Consider the following 20,374-nt stretch of genomic DNA (forward strand, 5'->3'; position numbering starts at 1 on the left):
CTAGTGCGGGGTGTTCTCTATGAGGAGAGCAGGTAGGGTGGGTGTATGACGCCAGGAATGATGAAACATGATCAGAGCTTGACCGTGCCGGAGCGCTCGGATACACACACACAGAGCAGAGGCGTTGCTTGGCAACAGGTCAGAACTGCAAACCTGCGCAGTCAGCATTTAGTGGAACTTCAATAATACGAATACATTTTTCACAATTAATCACACAAGAATGACCTAGTGTTTCAACACACTGACCCTGGGGAAACAATTAAACACGAGCCTTTGAAGATACACTGAAAACAGTCTTTCTGCTTCAAAATGTCGTCGGTTTTAATGAAACATGTTAGAATATAAAAACACTGGGAAATAATATGTTTCTTGTACATTTTATTATATTAACTGTCAAAAACATAGTTTTGTTTTTTACACTTTTTTTTTTTTACAGTGTATTGCTTTTTGATTTGTTTTTCTAATAATAATAATAATGATAAATAATAAGTAATGTTTTTACTGTTTTGAGCTCCAGACCTAACAAATAAATTATAAGACTTGTCATCTCCTTTTTTAATTTTACTGATGTTCTGAAAAATGGAAAAAGACAGGTTTATAGTTTTACAAATTAATATATATATATATATAATTTTTCTAGCATTCTCATTTAAATAAGTAATTAGGCGTTTATTTCTCTGGATGATGTTTCTGAAGTTACTCATACTGTTATGTCAGATTTTGGTCATATCGCCCATCCCTAAGGGCTCCATAGGATCACACACACACACACACACACACACTCAACACACACACCACACACACACACCCACACACACAGACACAGCATCACACAGCACAGGGAACACACACACCTCAGACTCACACCACACTCCAACACACACCACACCACTCACACTCACACACACTCAACACACAACACTCAACTCACACACAGCACACACACACACACACACTCAGACTCACACACAGCACAACACACACACACCCACGCACATTACAGGACTTCTATCCAACAGACTGATACACACACACACACACACACTCACACACACAACACACACACACAGACCTCCGATCACACACACAACAAACCACCACCAACACACACACACACACACGAACTCACACACACACACACACACCCACACACACACACACACACACACACACTCAGACTCACCACAACACACACACACACACACACACACACCACACACACAAACACACACACACACACTCAGACGAGCACACACACACACACACTCACAGACTCCTCAGACCCCACACACTCAAACACACACACACACACACACACTCAAAAAGAACACACACACACACACACACACACAGGACACACCACACACACAACAGAACATCACACACACAAACACTCAGACTCTCTCTCACACACACACACACACACTCACTCCTCACACACACACACGGACGGGCACACACACACACACACACACATTCATCACCACACACACACACACACACACACACACACATACACTCTCTCACACACACACACACACACACACACACACACACTCAGACACACACACACTCACACTCTCACACACACACAAGACACTCAACACACGTCTCTCACACACACACACGCACACACACACACACATCTCTCTCTCACACACACACAACCACACTCACACACACACACACACAGACACACACCAGACACACACTCAGACTCACACACACACACACATACACTCAGACACACATCCACACACACACACACACACACACCACTCACTCAGACACACACACACACACACACACACACACACAAACACGCACTCTCTCATCACACACACACACACACACACACACAAAACACTCAGACTTCTCCTCACACACACACACACACTCAAACACACACATCCCCACACTCTCACACACCACACACAGACTCTCTCTCTCACACACACAACCACACACACTCATACTCTCACACACACACCACACACACACAACACCACTCAGACTCAAACACACACACACACACACACACAGTTTTGTGAGCTGAAAGTCAGAGTTCAGAGCTGAAGCGAAGTGAGAACACACACATAATACACACCAGCGACTGTGTGTCTCGTTATAGCTGCTAAAACCACATGGACTGAATGAACAAAGCCATGTGTCTCACACACCCACACACACACACACCACACTGAACTGCAGCGGTGTGTTAGAAACCTCACTTCGCCTCCATACATTCTTCATGACAGTAGCGTCCTCTCCAGCATACATTCTCCTCATGCAGCTTTTTATCAGTATATAGAAATCAGATCTTTGATTTCTCTTAAAGAATGACGATTCACAAAAACATTCCCTGGCTCAAATAATAAGAACATTATACTGCATAGAATTGCTTATTTATTTTACAAAGAAATTAGTATTATTGTAATATTATATTTTTTCAAAAAACAGATTTAACAAAACCAAGTAAGAGACATTAAATTACAAATATCCAGACTCTTAATGGTGCTACACTGAGTTCATTTTCGTTGAATGGCAATACTATATCTATATAGTGTCAGTGCCGCGGAAAAGGTTTCCCTGTTTTTTAACATTGTTTGCATATTTTTCACACTTAAAGGATCAGCGAATCAATCAAACAAATGGTTACATATTACATAACAGAGAGAATGCAGGTAAATACAAATGCAGCTTTTTCAGAGACATTATCCACAAATAGATAAAACTTGGAGCAGTGTGGAACCTTCCCAGGAGTGACCGGTCTAATCGCCAATTACTACCTACCAGAGCACAGCACCGACTCGTCCAGGAGCTACATAGAAGACCGCCAGAACAACTCTGAAGACCTTCAGGCCTCACAATCGCTCGGCACCCGCATAACAAACAAGAAGTAAACATGTTCATGATTCAACAATGAGAGAGAGACTGGGCAGAAACATTCATTCATTGTAGAGGCTCCAAGACTAAAGCCACTGCTGACCAAAACAACATCACAGCATCGCTCTCACATTTGCCAAAAAAATATCTTGATTATCCCCACGACTTTTAGGGCACATATTAAGGTTTTGGAGCGGCCGCGGTCCAAAAGGTCTGGACCTCAAATCTGATTGAGATGCTGTGGCATGATGCTTTGACACAGTCCTGTCATGCTGCAAAACCTCCGATGTTGCGGAATTAAAAACAATTCTGACAAGAAGAGTGGGCCCCAAATTCCTCCGCAATACGAGCTGAATACACTCATTGTGATCAGACAATGGTTGGCTGCAAATTGTGGCGAGCAATCAGTTATTAGATTGTAGGGGCATATTACTCTTTCAGCAGACTGCCAGGCAGGTTTGGACAGCTTTTTCTCTTAATAAATGAAATCATTTTCAAAACTGCATTTTGTATTTCCTCGGGTTATCTTTGTAATATTAACATTAGTTTGATCTGAATCATTAAAGTGTGACATGCAAAAAAAAGATTGTGACCGTGTCCATGTATGTTACTGTACAGTGAACGGAGTGATGTATGAGGACACGTCCTGACGATATCAGATATACAGTGTTTGTGTGTAAGGTAGTGTTGAAATAAAGTTTACATTAAGTTAACTTTTGAGGCTCTGAAGATCTCCTTTTACTTCAGGTAAAAGAAACTGTATGTACCAGTCCAGTAATCTGTTTTATGTTGTTATTAGGTCCATCAGAGGTGCACTGTGACCGCGAAGATTTAGAGGTTTCTCCTGAAAATTCTCACAGAAATAACTGATTTCAAATCAAGTCAGTTTTAATAATAAAAATAAAGGTATAAATATTTAAAATGGTTCCAAAATACATATAATTGTGTGTACAATTTTACCATTAAATAAGTGAAATTAGAACACGGACGAGAAATAATACAAAAAGTGTGAATTCAATGCATGGAAAAAAATAGACCGCACCGTTTAACAATACATAAAACATTTTTTTTTTTTATTGTGTATTACCAATCAAACAATTTAACAGTAAGATTTTTAATGTTTTTTTAAGAAATCACTTCTGCTCGACAAGCCTGCATTTATTTGTTCCAAATATTATTCTAATGTATAACAGCTGTTTTCTGTGTGAATCTCTGTTAAACTGTAATTTATTTCTGTGATGTGCAGCTGTATTTTCAGCATCATTACTCCAGTCTTCAGTGTCACATGATCTTCAGAAATCAGTTCTAATATGATGATCTGAACTAGAAAAGAGGTATTTTAAATAGTAAAAAATATTTCCAAAATGTTATTGTTTTTTGCCGTACTTTGGATCAAATAAATGAAGTCGTGGTGTGCAGAAGAGACCTCCTGTTAAAAAAACATAAAAAGGATATGATTCCAAAGACTTTTTGACTAGTCTTGTGTGTGTGTGTGGGTGTATCTAGTTGCTGAAAACTGTGTATCGCAATTAAGCACATCAAAAATAAAAATTTTGTTTACACTAATATGTGTATACTTTGTGTGTTTTAATTATGTATATGTACATCACAGACATACATTAATATATGTGAAAATATTTACATGTATATACATTGTTTGTTTTTATAGTCTTTCTTTTTATATTATAGTATAACTATATTTAAATCTAAACATATTTTTCTTATTGTGTTTGAATTTATACTTTTTTTGCTTCCACCGCCTCTCCCTCACACTTGGCTCCCAGTTTAACTTACATAAAGTTAATTTCACCCACAGACCACCAAAAGAAAATCTGGAGGAAGTCCATATAAGGCTGTAAGGGGAGGAAGTCGGAGAAGACTCGTCAATGTAGCACGCAACAGGGCGTACGCGGCGCTCTTTAAAATCCGCGTCAGCAGTACAGCTACTGCCGCTTCGCTCAGAGCAGCAAGGCACCTGAAGTTTCACTTTATAGACTGAGCTTCAGCGCCTATCAAACTGCGCGCGAAGCTCTACTCGAATCTGGCGATCCAGGTCGTGTTTAAGCCGCTGTTAGCGCGTCGTGATCGGACAAATATGACTTTGAGTTTTGATGAGAACAACAGCTACGGTGAGGTCTCCTACGGCGCGCACACCGGCGAACATCGCGCCGCGCCCGCACTCAAAGAGCGCGGACGAGGACGAGCTCGACGGGTGCGCGGATGAACACGGAGCGCGAGAAAGCCGTTCAGACGGGAACGAAACGGCTGAAAGGACTGCATCTGGACGGACGCTATGTGTCCGCGGCGGACGTGTGTAGCACCGTAAGCGAACAACGGACCGCAGGAGTCAGTCCCGCCGAGCTGGGGGTCGCGACACCGATGGGAGGCTTTTAACTGGATTTCTATGTCGCACGCACACGGAGGACTGTGTCCCCGGGACGGAAGCGCATCGACTGCTGTACCGACAAGGACTCGCGTTGTAGCGGAGCAATTCTCCTAAGCACGAGATCGCGACAAAGGTAAGAGCAGCGCCTGAGAACTCGCTACACCCAAACCACAGCTGCGGGGTTGCCAGGTGGTTCTTACATAACTGAAAACTCGCCGCTCAAAACTAGCCCCGTGGTGTTTAAGGGGAGTGCCAGCTCGGTAAACATCTATTCTGGCGGGGTTCGCCCTCCAGGGCTAAACATCAGAGAATAACCGAGAAAAGCACCGTGTAGCGTCTGTTTGACAAGATAGAGACTTGTGATGTCAGTTACTCGTGTAATTATAGTAAAATAATACTCCATAAATGATTTCAAACTATCCGGTAACGTTACTTATTGTTTTTTATTTATTTGGTTTGTAACGCGAATGTATCGCGTTTGATCTGATTTCACTTTATAGTTTTAAATATGTGATAGATATATAGTTTTTCCGAAGTAATTTGAACGTGAATAACCTGTAAATAACCGGGTTTTTTTTTTTCCCAGAAGGGTTTTTTTTTTCTGGTATCTGGTCAAACCCGCAAAGGTCGTCATCGGGATTCCGAGAAGCGCCGAAGTTCCGCTATCAGCGCCACGCGACACGCCCGCGAGCCGCCCCGGGGGAAGAAGAGTGTGCAAAATATAGATCTGGTATCTTGAGTTGCGAGAGCTGTTATTCACACGATTATTAGAACACAGGAAAACACGGTATTAGAGCTACTAAAAATGGGTTTTAATGTACTTGCAATAAAACATTAAGTACTGAAAAGTATTTATGAAAAATAAAAATTAACAGTGATAGTCAAAGAATGGAAAGAACCACCTATGTCTAAACATTTCAAAATATTAGTTAAAAGTACAATGCTGGAAATAACCAAATGGTTTGTAGGTTTATCATTTGTAGTGACTTGTTCCCCAAATTTGTCTTTTTTTTCCCTTTGGGGATTCTTTCCCTCTTAATTTGAGCTTAACCAAAAAAAAAAAAAAGGGTGGTTATGTGATGTCAATCAAAAGGGGGGGGGGCATGCGAAGAACTCATTTTATCGTCTTTAGAAACTGCTGAATTAATCGTGTGAAGGGAAATTTCGACAATTTCAAATTAAAGATATTTGAACACATGACGTGGGTTGTTAAGTGTGTGTGTGTGTGTGTTCTGCAGGAATGTTGGGGTCTGCAGCTGGACTCTCAACCGGGGCGACATGGCTTCTCAGCTGTATGCCAAGACCATGTTCAAGGACCACACCCGCTGGGGCCGGTCGGGGGGCCCCGGGTGTGCCGCCTCTGAAGGGCTGCAAAAAGGCGGTGTGTGGGCGGGGGGAGCGTCTCCTCCCATCTGATTTAGAACGCACGACTGGCGCTCAACAACAAGAGCTGGGGGTGACCCGGGAAAATCCACTCCTGCTATCATGGGGGAACGGACTTCGTGTTCCTACAATGAATAATCAGAGCGTTCTTCGTGTTGGGGTGTGACTGTGAGCTCTATCTCTCGCTCTCTCTCAACACACACAGAAACACACACAGGGCAGCACACACACACACACACAACCGGGAAGTTTCGTCCATCAAGCGCACCTGTGACAAGCAACCGAGGAGTCAATGGATCAGAACAGAACCCTTAAACTCGACCGCTTCTTCATTAAACCAGTAATGCATTTCGAAGAATCATAAGTTTTCTAAAGCAATAAATATAAGAAGTGGACAGTATTTTGACCCACGCATTATAATGAGAGCGCCAAACAATGTCAAAAAAATTACCTTGTGAAATATCTGCACTTTTAATTGTGGTTTATCTTTACTTACATCTCACACACTTTTGGAAGCTGAATGTGTTGATGACTGGGAATATGCACGTCTGTTAATGAAATCCCGCCAGCAGAATACCGAATTGATCACTTTTTCATCTGAAAAGTGAAAGCTTATGCAAGGTACAAAACGTACCCCATTTACCATAGGTTGTGAACAATTATAGACAGAATACATGAGGCTATATATATATCACACACAAGACTACGGCATTTGGTTTCAATATTAATTTTATGTAATTTATAAGACATTATAGTAAGAAACAATATATAAAAATTGCGAATTACCAGTCTTGGAATAAAATGGAAGTTCAATTAAAGTTCCACATTAAAAGTGATACCTCCGTGTATAGCTCCCCCCCCCCCCCCCCCCCCCCAGACACACAGTCCCGAAAATGTACTCGTGACTGAAGAAACATTAATTTATGAAGAAAACCACACAACAATATATTGCGCTAACATGTTATTATGTCAAAAGGTCAATGACTAAATGTAATTTTAGCTCTTTCTGATAAATACGTTCTCTTTAGCAGATGGTAAGACGAAAGAGATGGATGTCCAGGTGATGTACATGCCCGCAGTGGTTTAATAAGTGTAGTCGCGCACACTGTCATGCTTATCATTAAGAATTAAGGTACGCGCACGAAAGGGGTTAAAGATTTAATACTTTTAGACAGGAGCGTGTGACTCCTGTAATGACTTCATGGTATCCTTTATCCCGCCAAGGCCTGTGTTTTGCGCATAAGGTTATTGCATCAATCTAAATGCAGGTCCAAATGAACCCAAGTGACCAGGGCAAACACTCTGTGAGTTACCTCTTTAACAACAACTGGGGGACAAAAGAGGGGGTTAGGGGACGAAGGCATGCGGAGAAAGCATCGGCACGACAGGATAGTTGAGTGACTGTGTGACGGAATTAGAGGGTAATATTGGTGCTCTCGGTGTCTGCACGAGAGCATCGGATGTGTGGGAGATTTTGTCAGGCGCGGGGGGGCGTGGACGTCTGTGGGTTCGTATGCTTTGATGCCTGTAGTCGGGGATTGTAAAGCAAAAATGCGATGGGATCGGCGCGGTCCGCTTTCCTGATCCGGTGGCAACTCCTACGAGCGTATCGCTTGTGACCGCCACAGACGCTGAAGCGACACAATTAGGGTGGTCTTCTGGTGTCACTCCTGCTTGCACTACGCTGGACTCGGCTTTTCAGCCACACATGCACTTATGACCATCCCAGCATGCACAGCACCAGAGATTGGGCTCGCCATGATCCAATGACCAGAGAGAATTATAATTATTTTCCTAGCTAAAAGTGTTCAGTAATGCATGTGTGGTGCTTGCATCATTTGAATTTCATTGACTTCACTTTTGCAAATGTTGTAAACATTGCTTTATATGGATAAACACTAGTCTTTAATGTATGGCTTTGGGTGTGTAGAAAATGACATCTGGAGTTGGTTCAGATTGACCTTTAGGCAAAGAGAGTGAGAACCAGACCTCATGTTCAGAGTCTCTCTCGGGTCAACTAGAAAGTGGAAAGAAAGAAACACGTCTAATATGCCAACCAAACTGGGTCCAGTGCAATAAAGACTTTCACTTGTGTTTCAGTAAGTATTTTAGCAATGAAACGGTTGGGCTTATAGTAAACTGGATGAAACTGTTCACACTGGCATTACGATGTTGTCCAATTATAATAGAAAAGCTTGATTAGCATATTCATCTTTTAAACTGCAGTCTATGATTCCTAAATGCAGGTTTTCCATTTGCAAAAATATACTTTTTACATTGAAAACCATATGTTTTTATTTTTAAATATCAAGTAGTGAACTATCAATTGTGAATTATTCAAAATAAAATCATTCTGGTATATATTTAAAAGTGTATATAAAAAGCTGCGATGATAAAACCTGACAATGTTTAATCATTCTAGTCAAGTAAATATGGTTCTTTCCAGTTTATTTTCATTTTTTTAGCTACATTTATCCAAATAAATCAAATATGGATTTTATTTAATTGTAAAAAGTTTGTGTAGGTGTTTTATATGGTTTTAAACTAATAGTTTACTATAAAATTTAAATTGGCTGTCGGTGAATGGGTGCAGTGCAGGAAGAGAGTCCAAAACTAGGCTGATATAACCACATCACAAAATCCACAAGTAAATCCACAGCACCTCCAGTCCATCAGTGAAACATCTGGAGAAGACAAAGAGCTGAAACCACAATCCGCATTAAGATGTTTGTTAACTCAGAATGACATAGAGTCTATAATCCATAACACACGTCCTCCAGTGAAAAAGTGCATTCCTGTTGTCTCTCACATCAAAATCAGACAATTTTTGTTTTAGAGCTGTTTAAAAACCACTGCTTGATCTGTGCCACGATTTCTCTCCTGATTCACACCAGAACACTTTTTCAGCTGGAGGAAGTGTTATATATGGATTATGGACTCAATGTATTTAAGATTAAAAAAACATCTTAATGCTGGATGTGTTTCATCTTTGTCCTTCTCCAGATGTTCAATGGGATGGGGGCACTGGAGTGCTAGTGGATTACTATGTGAGATATGTGATTGTTGTTATCCAGCTGTGTTGGTACTTCATTCTGACGGACAAACCCATTCACCTGCAGAGCATCACATTGCTGAGACACTCGATGCACTACATTTCTACAAACTGCTGAAGAAACAAACTCATCTAGTTAATGGATAAATGCTGCTAGTTAATGTGATTCTCAACACCTCATTGAAACTGGAGAGTTCATTACATGCACTAGAAATCCACCGAATGCTCCATCTGATTCAGAGACATGCCAGATTATCAGTCACAATCCAGAGTTCACGACGCGTTTGGTGATCTGCAGATGTAGCTGTGGGTTTTGTGTTGATTCTGGGTGCCAGCACAAAACACCGCACCAGCAGCACAAGTGGTGACATTTCCTATCTCCGTAGGTTGTGTGTGTGTGTGTGTCTGTGGTCTCTCTCATCTGGTTCTGCGTGCAGTGTGTTGCAAGTCCAGCACAATACAGAGCAGCACGGCATATTACACACAGTGCATTTGAAGTGTTGCATTCTGCAGCCATCTGACTGCAGGCATCTGAGGGGACCACACACTTGCAACTCCAAAAAGACCTGCAAGATGAGCTGTAGTACAGAATAGCTCAATTATTTCTCATAAACAGCAGTGAGATTAAATAGAGAGCAAGTATGAAGTTTGGGGAGGTTTGCACACCTCTAAACACACACTCATTCAACCCGCTGCGTTCTGGCTTTATCAGCACGTGTGTGCCAGCAGGACGACTCAGACACCAATCAACACCCAACATTTCTGAGAATTTCTCATGTTGTGCGTGTTGTGTTTGCAGCGAGCTGTGATGGCAGTATAATATCTAGCTGAGACAACTATTTGACTTTGCACAAACAACATAATCATAAACACAGAAAGCGGGTTGTTATGTGACCATAAACTGCAACAGAGAATGATTAACATGACACAGGACTAAAGACCAAAAAGTATATAAAACGAGCAGCAGATATGATTTAGAAGAGTGAATATGTGAAACAAACTACTGGGAGATGCATTTAGGATTTAGAACAATACTAGACATAGAGCTCAGGATGCTCGATGAGTGCTAAACAGTTGTTTGATGGTGATATTGCTTGTTATGTTTTGAACCAATTTAAAAACTGACATAAAGACATATTTGAAATTTTTTATATATTATAATATCTATCTATATATATAATATAATATATATATATATCTATATATCTAGCTATAGGTTATCTCTTGCTCTGGATACTGTGTCTAGAGGCACCACAGTTTTAACCCATAAATACACATTGAACCAGATTTTTTTTGGGGGACAAAATGGACTGGCAACATGGGCACTATCTTCATCTAATACCTCTAGAAGCTGGGTTGCCCCATCAAATTGAGAAACGGTTAGAGAACAATCAAGTACTGTGCCATGGTACAACAGTAATACCCACTCTCTCAAGAAAGAAAAACTCTAGTCTCGTTAACTATGGAAGTTTTTAGATATTGCGTGAAAAAACACGTCTGGTCCAGCGATAGACAGGCTGCTCTAAAAAACTGACGCAGGGGGCCGAGAGCCAATCCACAATACTCATCAGAAAAACAACCAAAAAACCCAAGGTTTTTATTTAGCACAGTGGCTAGATTAACAAAATAACCAGACGCCACACGCGATCTAAAATATTCCCTCACAGTCTAAATAGTTTTAAGTGAATTTATGGAATTTTTCACTGATAAAAATAGATACCATTCAGAAAATGACAATAACAAATGTAGATTCTACAGCGGTTCTAATACTTTAGTTTTATCCATCGCACCCAAGAGTATAAACTGACAGTGCTTATACAAACTATAGGACAGGAAGAGCTAATAAACTTATCACATGGCATCTAAACCAAACAACCATGTTATTAGATCCTGTACTCACTTAACATTACTGAAAGATGTTGTTAACCTGTAGCAGAAGAAACCGCTCTCAATATTATTCAAATAGTCGTATCTTAGGTCACGTCCCAAAACCATTCAAGCTGGCGGGTATTAAGCCTCTTAGTTAAGAAACCACGAACTAGATCCTAGTGAACTGGCAAAATTACCAGACCCATTTCAAATCTTCCCTTTATGTCTACAAAATTTTAGCAAAAGTTGTGTCCTCTGCGCAATTGTGCTCCTACCTGCAAAAAAAAAAAAATGATATCTCTGCAGAAGTTTCAGTGGGTATTTCAGGCCCCACATAGCACAGAAACTGCACTTGTTAAAATTACAAATGACTTGCATCAGATCAAGGCTGCCATCTCATTTGCTAGTTTTATTGATCTTAGTGCTGCGTTTGACACCATAGATCACAACATACTCATAGATCGATTACAAAACTATACAGGTATCCAAGGGCAGGTTTTAAGATGGTTTAGATCCTACCTGTCCGATCGCTACCACTTTGTTTATCTAATTGGGGAGTCATCTCATTTATCACCAGTAAAAATATGGAGTGCCACAAGGATCTGTCCTAGGTCCTCTGCTATTTTCATATACATGTTGCCCCTTGGTAATATTATTAGAAAATAAGGGGATACTTATTGGACCAATACATAGAATCTTGTAGATTACAATTTGCAATTTTAACACGGATGTACTGTTACTTCCTCTACTGTCAAAAATCTGGGTGTTATATTAGACAGTAACTTGTCTTTTGAAAATCATATTTCCCATGTTACAAAAACAGCACTTCTTCCATCTTAGAAACATTGCCAAGCTACGAAACATGTTACCTGTGCCTGATGCAGAAAAGCTAGTTCATGCGTTCATGACCTCTAGACTGGACCTATTGTAATGCACTGCTAGCTGGTTTGTCCTGCATCTTCAATAAACAAAGCTACAGGTAGTCCAAAATGCAGTGGCTAGGAGTCCGTACCAGGTCAAGAAAATATGATCATATTACCCCAATACTACAGTCTCGTCTCTGCACTGGCTACCTATTAAGATCTGTATCAGTTACAAAATATTATTACTTACTTATAAGGCCCTTATGGCTTAGCTCCTGCGTACCTAACTAGTCTTCTACCACGCTACAACCATCACGCTCCCTAAGGTCACAAAACGCTGGACTTTTGATAGTACCTAGGATAGCAAAGTCCACTAAAGGAGGTAGAGAGCTTTTTCATATTGGGCTCCCAAACTCTGGAATAGCCTTCCTGATAATGTTCGGGGCTCAGACACACTTCTCTCTGTTTAAATCTAGATTAAAAACACACCTCTTTGGCCAAGCATTCAAATAATGCATCTCATAATTTTGGACTGCAGTTTATATCTGATCAAAATTTGCATTATTATTCTTTAGCTTGGGTAAAACGAATTAATTTTACTTGGCTGGAACAGCAGCACTATGCTAATTTATGTCTCTATTTGTTTCTCTGCTTTCTGCTGGATTTACATCCCGTGGTAACTAGGATTTACACAAGCTCCAGTCTGGATCCAGAACACCTGAGAAGAGATGGTGCCAAGCCCCTCAGAGGACATCAGATGATGCTAACCCAGAGACAAACATACAGAACTACCACATTTTGCAAAAAGTTTGATTGCAGCCATATAATCATTGTTGTAATAGTGTTCATTGTCTGATTACATCATTAACTGAATTTTACCACACATTTCTGCCATATGTACATCAATTTGACATCATGTCACCATTGATAAGCTATTACTAAATATATTGTAGAAACAATTTTCTGTAAAGTTGCATCGATTTGTATTGGGAAAAGTGCTATACAAATAAATTTTAATTGAATTGAATTATTAAGAACCATGTATTTGGTATATACACAGTGGCAGTCAAAAGTTAAAAATTTGAATAATTAAACTTTTTTTTTTCTTAAAGAAGTTTCTTCTGCTCACCAAGGCTGCATTTATTTGATCAAAAATACAGTAAAAATAGTGAAATATTTTTACAATTTAGAAATAATTTTTCTATGTGAATATCTGTTAAACTGTAATTTATTTCTGTGATGCGCAGCTGTATTTTCAGCATCATTACTCCAGTCTTCAGTGTCACATGATCTACTGAGAAATCATTCTAATATGATGTTTGCTGCTCAAGAAACATTTCTGATTATTCTCAATGTTGAACACAGTTGTGCTGCACAATATTTTTATGGAAACAGTGGTGCATTTTATTTTTTCAGGATTCACAGATGAACAGAAAGTTCAAAAGAACAGCATTTATTTGAAAATGTGCATTTTGGAACATTATAGATCCCTTCACTGTCACTTTTCAACAATTTAATGCATCCTTGATTTAAATAAATATTTTTTTCTGTGTGTATTAGTATGTGTGTGTGTCTGTGTTAGTGTGAGTCTCTGTGTGTGTGTGTATTAGTGTGTGTGTATTAATGTGAGTCTGTGTGTGTATGTGTGTGTGTGTATGTAAATGACTACAGACTCAAAAAATTTCCTCGAGTACGGACAGCAGCACCATTCGCTGTTTCTCAGACCACAAACAACATAGGAAATAACTCGTCAGTCTGTCTATCTCTCTCTCTCTTGTCTTCAGTGGCAGACAAACCTACTCAATAATGAAGCTCAAGATGAAAACAGGAAGTAACTCCTCCGCTGCCTCTTCCCCCAGCACTTACATAACCTGTTTGCTCTTGGCTCAGACAGCAGTCAGTTTCAGTATGTCGTTTATTGGGTTTTATTTGTCAGTGATGATTCATATCTGCTGGGATAGATTAAAATGTTAATAGGTTTTTGTGGTGAAGCTAAACAAAAAGTTCTTTATGTTTTCCAGACTCAAATTCTACTTTAAGACAAGAAGGGTGAAAATGTTAACTAACAGATTCATACTTCCATAGCTGATGAATGAATAATTTTTTGTATTTTTGAAACATTTTCCAAGTAAATTTTGAGGCAAAATGAGGACCACTAATTAAATACACTCTAATTTGCAGGGGCAAAAGGCGGAATACAGAGTGAGATTCCAGAAAGTACTTCGGCTGGACGGTTTGGTTTTAAAATGCATGTTTGGTTTTGTTGTCATGATTCGAGCGTTAAAGATTTTTTCTAGAAGGGATTTAGAATTTTTCTTTTTATCCCCCCATAAATCAGAAAAATACTGACAAAAGGCAGAAATTGAACAAATTTTCACCATGTTTTTAGAAATAAAATGTTGTATAAATCAGTGTGTGAATGAAATATAAACAAACACATCAGTAAAAAAACCTTCAGAATACAGAGAGGAATAAAACTCTAAGTTTTGGTGTCTGAAAGTGCTGCTAAAGTGGAGGGAAAAATCATTTTGAGAAAACAGCCTTTAAAGATGTATTGTAATTGAAATCTACTGACGCAAATAGATGAAGTGTAATAATAAACCCAGGTGAATGTTTATATCAACAAATCCCTACAGTATAAATCCTTCACAATATAGAGAGCAATAAAACTCTAAGTTTTAGTGTATGTAAGTGCTGCTTGAAGTGGAAGAACAAACTCATTTAGCAAAAAAATCACTTAAAGATATGTGTTGTAATTGAAATCTTTAGATAACGTGCAATAATAAAACTAGGCAAATGATATATATAAAAAAAACCTTCAGTAAGAACCTTCAGAATACAGATAGGAATAAAACTGTAAGTTTTAGTGTATATAACTGCTGCTGAAGTGGAGGTAAAACTTATTTTTGAGGCTTTAAAATTATGCATTTGTAATTTAAACCTATATACAAGTGCAATAAAATAAACACTTAAATATGTATTTTGAAAGTTTTTTTTTTTTAAGAGTGTTTATTTTTTCACAAAATAGTATCCTAAAAGCCAAAATAGTGCGCATGAAAAAATTATGTTTTTTGCCTTTAGTGTTGTGCCTTAAAACATAAATTTTAATGTATTACATGAAAAACGGGGTAAACATGTATATTTTGCTTGAGAACAACTAGTGAATAAGGTGAAATGCAACAAATTCTGAAATTTAGCCAAATTTTAGATTCAAATAGTTTTGACTCAAATGCAATCATTTTGAATTATTTATAATTATTTTTAGTATATTTATTAAAACTTAGGGGGGACAGAATCATTCAATGTAATTTTGATATCTGAATACAGAATTAAACGAGAACATCAAGAACAGTTGTGAATAAGACAAAAGAGTTTGCATTGTCACTCTGGAATCTGATTGCAGTGCATTCATACGTGTTTACAGCACTGATAAGCGACAGTGAAGAAAGTACTACAGGTCCAAGGTCAGACAGTGAGTACAAATCATATGATTCACGTACTGATACCAGAGAACATGCAAGATTAATCAGGCATCGTGGGCGAAAAAGAAAGCATGATTAATTCTCTGTGTCAGTGCACTGTAATAGAATAGAAGAGAAACAGGTGAAAATCTGTTGGACAGATGAGAGTGTATTTCTGTCTGCAGTTCCACCCACTGCTAACCACAGTGACTTCAGTGTAGAAATACTGGAGGAGTGTTTGGCAATTTCAGCTAGTGTCAGCCTGCAAGTGAAGAAACTCCAGCTGCTCACACAGCGCACACCACACACATACACACAGGGAATCATGGTTAATGAATGGGGTCGATGTGAAGTTTCCAGTGATCATGACAAACAGACAGACAGACAGACCAAATGCCTGCACTTCCTGCTGCTCTCTGATTGGCTCTGACTGTTCTGCCTTCCCCTAGCAACAGGGACTTTAAATGGCAACAAAAACTAAATTTCCCAGAAGTCAGCTGACAACGGGTGTGTTTGCAGTGCGCACTTATGCTTTACTCAGTGTTAGTGAGAAGTTATTTTAATATAACTTAAAACATTTACACTTACCCAAATAAGTGTACTACTATATTGTTAGTAAACCAACTTTTTAATGATGTTTTTATTAAATAATCCTTTTCAAGGTTTTATATAAAACCTAAATGTTTTATTCCAGTGTTCAATCTACTTAATTTTTTTATATTTTATAGCTAAACATAAACTTTTTAAATCTAAAAAATTATATGAAACCTATAATATTTAATTTTAATTGTATATCTGAACACAAATGTTTTAAAAATTTTTATATAAACCTTAACTTTTTAAAATTAACAACTTTTTTTATGAAACTTAAAGTTTTAAGTATAATTGATATGAAGGTTAACTTTTTATATTTCATATTAAATGCTTTTTAAAGTTAGAAACTTTTTACTTTTATGTTAAAATTTACTTTTTAATTGATATTGTATAAGTTAAAATTTTTAGAAACTTCAAAAACCTTTATATTAAACTTACACTTTTATTAGATTTTTACATTAAATGTTAATGTTTTAGAAACTAAAAAGTTTTATATAAACGCGAAATGTTTATTATACTTTATAGGTTAACATTAATGTTTTTAATATTTTATATTAAACAAACTTTTTAAACGTAAAAACCTTTTGACAAAACCTAAACTTTTTATTATATTTATATAAAATTTTGCTTTTATTATATTTAATTTTAAACTTAAAAAAACTTAAAAAAACATTTTTATCAAAACTTAAACTCTTTAGTAAATTTTATTTGAAATGTTAAACGTTTGAAACTTTGTTATATATACACTCAAACATTATCTTATTATATTTTATAAACAAACGTTTTTAAACACAACTTGACAACGTAAAGATTATATATATAAAAATCTGATAACTTTTTACTATATTGTACATTAAACTTATTCATAACTTTAGACTGTTAAATTACTTTTATATTACACTCAAACAGTCTTATATATGTTATTTAAAACAAACGTGCTAAACACTATATTATACATTCACTCATTGCTCGACTATTTAAATTTTTATATTTACGATGCATTTTTCATTAAAATAATAGGTGACATTTTTAAAAAAATTCATGTTATAGGCTGTTCTCTAACATTACATAAGACTGTTTCCGCAAAACAAAAAACAATCAAACAACGCAAACAAAAAAACCTGATGAATATTTATGTTTCATGAGTGTATTTTTTGTGGTTTTTATGAATGGTTCACCCAAAACTGAAAATATGCATATTCTGTCATCATTTCCTCACCCTTATGTTGCTCAAAAACCTGTTTTGACTTCATTTGTAGCAATGAAAAGCAAATATATCTGAAGAATGCATCAGATGCTTTCATAGACGTCATTGGGCTCCGGTGTCATGAGCCTCATCATTTTTCACATTATCTTCTTTTGTGCTGTACAGAAGAAAGACAGTGGAAGTGAAATCAGGCTGTGTGACCCGATGACACCACATTCACAGCATTACATAGAGACAATCAATCATACAACAGAAGTCATGCCAATCCGTCAATTAAATCAAGTGATATTTAGTGTGTAGTTTGTCTGTCAAAAAAATTTATATATATAATATATCAAAATCAATAAATTATGTATATATCTATATATATGAGTGTGTGTAATCTAATTATAATATAATATATATATATAGATATATATCATTATATACTAATATATATATATATATATATATTATATATACATAATATATATATATATATCTAACTATATATATATATATATATATATATCTATATATATATATATAGTATAATATATTTAGGCCTAAATTAAACACTTCTGTATTTGAATTATAGGTAGGCACGATGGTTCCCAACCTTTTTCAGCTCGCGGCCCACACGAACCAAAATCATTATGTTTGCCGCGGCCCTCCACTGCCAAAAAAATGAACTGACCTTGCCATTGTTGGGTTAATAACTAGTACTCAGAAGCTAGATTGTAACTGTATTTACTGAATGAACTAGGGCCTGTACGATATGAAAAAAAAAAACTATCGCGATTTCTTTGATCAATTTGCGATTTCGATTTTATCACAATTTTTGACACACACAGATATGCTTTACAGTCATAAATGCATTCAGGATGAATTTGAAACATTTTTCCAAAGAAAACCAATTAGAGCTTTATCAAAAAGTTTGTAACGTCTCTAGAACAGACAGTAAGTCAAAATAATCACTATAGTAAAGGTGTAACATAATTTCTAGACTTATGGCAAAAAAAATATAAATAAATAAATCCTGTGTCCAGGGACTTTTTTTCTTTTTTGCCATACATTGTTTATAGAGCTCATTAATTGTAGCGTTGGCCTCAGGTGTTGAAATAGATTTGTTCTACATTATACAGGTTCACACGTACTCGTCCGCAGTGCAGTGCGATACTAATATGGTGTATGCGGTGCCAGAGAGAAGCGCATTATTGTAACGCGAAAGCACATTAAAATAATGCGCGAGCGCGAATCTCTCTGTTCACCGCAGATTTCCGTTGAGGTGTCAAAAAAACCAGACGCGCGTGTGTGCTCAGTACACGCTGCTCTAGCCTACGGGAGGAACGTGCGCGCCCTAACAACGTGTCTTCCTCTCACTCAAAACTGCGTCCTGGGCACGTCACAACTATCTCTATGCTCATTTGCTAGATATTACTTATTTTCGCACGTTTTTATTTCTATCCTTTTCCACACCGCGTGCAGTGTGAACGCCTCTGATTTGGTTAACATGGGCTCGGAGGGGAAAAAAAAAAGGCGGCATCACAGACAGTTGTGTGAACCTGGAGTTATGTTAGGCAATATTCCCCAGTATGTTCTGTTACCGCGCTAGGAGCGTTAGCAATGCTGATTAGATCGGATGCATACTGCTGGGGGGTGGGATGTCAGGGCCGCGGAAAAATCGTGTTATAACGAATTTTAGACATCGCGCACGCTCAAAGCGCTATCGCACAGCCCTAGAAGGAACTGGCAATGAACAGAAAACTAACTCTGGCTTATTTAATTATATAGATGAAATTATGTTATTATGTATCGACGTTAGACATTTTTTAATATATTAACAATATTATTCTTTTTTTAATAGTAATTGGCGGTCCACCTGCAATACCATCGCGGCCACAGGTTGAAAAACCAATGATACTAAAAGATATTAAAATAACACTGTAATTGCATGTTAAATATCCAACATTTCATCTTTTCACAATGCATTTATTCAAATCACTGAAATCTGTTCCTTGCAAAACTTTATTCACTTAAAAAGTATGTAGGCTATGTGGTTAAACTCCTTGTGAAACAAGCAATATTAAATCAGTTCAAGCAAATTAGATTTATTGATGATAAATATATAGCTAAAGCTAGTTTTTATGTATTTGAAACACATTTAGTTTATTTGTTTTAGTACAGCAATTTAACCTGTTTCACTGATGTTTAACTGGCAACACACACACACACACACACACACACTTAGTTTTAACACACACACCTATATCTATATATATAATCTATATATATATATATATATATTATTAGCGTAAATTAATATGACAGATTTACTGTAAGAGTCATTGACAATAATAACAGCCTGAAAGTTTCAGAAATCAAAACTTTCTTGTTAGTCTAAAAACAGCTTATAATGAAGGCACTCTGCTAAAATGACAGCTTGTGGAATGTTCTACTCTATGATGTAATAGTGTGGTTAAACACTGCCTCTGCAGAAGATCAACCCCTGCTTCTGCAGCGCCTGCTTCTCAACCCCTCTATATATAGTCTATACAGACTATTACGAATGCTTCACAGATACTGTACATGTGCAAAGAGAAGTAAGCAGCTGGCCGGGGAACAGTGCAAGATGATTTGTAGTGCACGAGCAGGTAAACAACAATGAGTCTTTGTGTGATTATTACACTCGCA

General features: G+C 37.5%; 1 protein-coding gene across 1 annotated transcript in view; it reads left to right on the forward strand.

The window, feature by feature from the left end:
- LOC109045202 (solute carrier family 39 member 4) overlaps positions 1-20,374 on the forward strand; it is a 668,471-nt gene that overhangs the window by 600,238 nt on the left and 47,859 nt on the right. The gene's annotated exons all lie outside the window — the stretch shown is intronic.

The sequence above is a fragment of the Cyprinus carpio genome, chromosome B19, assembly GCF_018340385.1.
Source record: "Cyprinus carpio isolate SPL01 chromosome B19, ASM1834038v1, whole genome shotgun sequence".
Taxonomy (NCBI): Eukaryota; Metazoa; Chordata; class Actinopteri; order Cypriniformes; family Cyprinidae; genus Cyprinus; species Cyprinus carpio.